The 2,774-nt window shown below is 35.2% G+C and overlaps 1 long non-coding RNA gene across 1 annotated transcript in view; it reads left to right on the top strand.

Moving 5' to 3' along the window:
* LOC145245684 (uncharacterized) overlaps positions 1-316 on the top strand; it is a 6,727-nt gene extending 6,411 nt beyond the window's left edge. The window contains exon 3 of the long non-coding RNA XR_013863003.1: positions 186-316. This is a non-coding gene — a long non-coding RNA (uncharacterized LOC145245684). The remainder of the gene's footprint in view (positions 1-185) is intronic.
* Positions 317-2,774: the final 2,458 nt, after the last annotated feature.

Genomic DNA, 2,774 nt, shown 5'->3' with positions numbered 1-2,774 from the left:
GAGACTGAACGGAAGAATCATCGTAATCCGACTTGACAATGATGTATACATCATTATGTCATCTCTCTACAATATTTTATTTACAGATCTATTCTAGGGGAGGTAACTATGATGATAACACGTATAACTTATGTCTTATAAAAACTTTATTTATGTTTCTGATAATGTTTTCTTTTCTCTTGCAGAACCCGATTATTGGTCGTTTCTATTTATTTGCCTAAGAAGAAAACAAGAACGAAAAGAATCGGTTTCACTTTTTGAATAAAAACAAAACAATTGCCATTTTAAAACGTAATAAAATGTTAACCAATCGACACATCCATGACTTTGTGTTTTCATTTGATGAAATAAAAGAATTTCATGTGCAGGGATTGTTGCAAATATGGCGTTATGAATGGAAGGAATAAAAAGACCTATCCCTACAAAATAATATTTTTAAACATTATGAATGGAACGAATAAAAAGATCTATCCCTACAAAATAATATTTTAAACATTATGAATGGAACGAATAAAAAGATCTATCCCTACAAAATAATATTTTTAAACAACAAAACACGACGAAATATACAGAGTTCGTAGAATACAAAACTTCAGAGAAATCCAAGAAAGATAACTTGTTTTGTGAGTAAGGAGAAAATCAGTACACTTTTGCTTTTTGGGTGGCGTCTCCGAGTTACACACACGTGTGACATAGGAGGCATGGTGATGCATTGTGTGTGCATTAGCTCGCCTGTTTTGTTAGTGAGATAATATATATGTTCATTTTGACTGGCAGCATATAGGTTAAATGTTTGTAAATAGCAAGCCTCTGTTTTGGTATAGTTTGCCTTGTTGGTTTAAGATAATATCGGAAAAACGGGATAGTATTCATGTTTGATAAAAATAAGGTTTTGGTAACAAAACCAAAATGTTAAGACGTGGACATGAAAAGAGATAATGCTTCGGTTTGGAATGAGAAAAAATCTCAGAAACCAAACGAAATATTTCAGTCTAAAATATTTATTCAGAATGTTCAAATAAAAGAATAGGTGGGGAAAACCAATTATTATTTATATATGATAGTGTGTGCGGTGTTTATTTTGTGTCTCACGCTTACATCTGAGTGACTGTCGTTTTATTATGGACTTCCAGAAATAATTTTACAAGAAATCTTCGTAAGTTTTGATATCGGTTGCGATTATAGCTGATGGCACTTAAGTCATCTATTTTTTATAAATAACTTTACCAAGAATTCTTTATAAGTTTTGGTTTCGGTTTCGATCATAGCTGAAGGAACTAACATTATATATATATATATATATATATATATATATATATATATATATATATATATATATATATATATATATATATAGGGTGAACCCCAAAAAAACAAAAGAGGACATCTAGAACATATGCTGTAGAACGAAGAAAATAAGAAAAAAAGGCCAAAGACCCTAGTGTTTTGATGTGATGTTTTGAATATAATAAACTAGTTATGACCAAAGTTTCATTGAAATTCGGACAAAACTCTAAGAAACGGGGCCTAATCAGAAATAGGGCCCGTCTATTTTTTGGTCAACCTGTATGTATATATATATATATATATATATATATATATATATATATATATATATATATAACATATATAACATATATATATATATATATATAACATATATAGATATATATATATATAACATATATATATATATATATATATATATATATATATATATATAACATATATGAGCAAGATCGATTGAGGGACAAGTTTAAGGCAATCAAGCACGCATAACATGCAGGATGAATAGTGGAGGCAGAAAGCTGAGGAAATACAGCTCGCCTCGGATTCGAACAGCACCAAGGTCTTATACAGCCTACTGAGCGCGGTTTACGGACCATCCAGATCACCTATCACTCCTCTGCGCTCGGAAGATGGTGGGGATCTTCTTCGAGACCCTACTGACATTCTTCATAGATGGAGGGAGCATTTCGATGACCTCCTGCACAGACCTTCTTACGTTGATGAGGAGTTTGTTAGGTCGATTCCTAGCAATCCGGTCAAGGATATCTTGGCAGAGGTTCCTTCTCTCCGGGAGGTTGAAACAGCTGTCCATAAGCTGAACAATAAAAAGTCTCCTGACCCGAATCGTTTGCATGCGGAGATCTTTAAATGTTCTGGACCCAAGATGATGCAACGCTTAGCGGGACTGTTGCAGACTGCTTGGCGGGATGAGTTTATTCCGCAGGATTGGCGGGATGCATTGATGGTAGTGCTATACAAGGGGAAGGGTAGCAGAGATGAATGTGGAAACTATCGAAGCATCTCTTTGCTGTCAGTAGTCGGTAAGGTGATCTGTAGGATCATGCTAGACAGAATGCTGGAGCATATTGCTGATGATGTTTTGCCTGCGTCGCAATGTGGTTTCAGAAGATGTCGAGGGACAGTGGATATGATTTTTACAGCCAGGCAACTGCAGGAGAAATGTATAGAACAGCAAAAGGGACTGTATCAGGTGTTCATCGATTTAACTAAGGCCTTTGATACAGTCAATAGGGATGCTTTGTGGGAGATTTTGAAAAGGCTTGGCTGTCCTGACAAGTTTATAACCATCTTAAAGCTCTTTCACGATGATATGAAGGCTGTGATCAACGTTGGGGGAAAATCTCAGTAGAAAATGATGTTAAGCAGGGAGACATTCCAGCACCCACACTCTTTGCGTTGTATTTCACCATGGTCTTTCGGATGGCACATGGGGGGGGGGTGCTCTGATGATGTCTATATTCGTT

This window comes from Euprymna scolopes, chromosome 23, assembly GCF_053919585.1.
Source record: "Euprymna scolopes isolate OS-2025 chromosome 23, ASM5391958v1, whole genome shotgun sequence".
NCBI lineage: Eukaryota > Metazoa > Mollusca > Cephalopoda > Sepiida > Sepiolidae > Euprymna > Euprymna scolopes.
The sequence above is the reverse complement of the archived record's forward strand: the minus strand, read 5'-3'. Positions and strand labels throughout refer to the sequence as shown.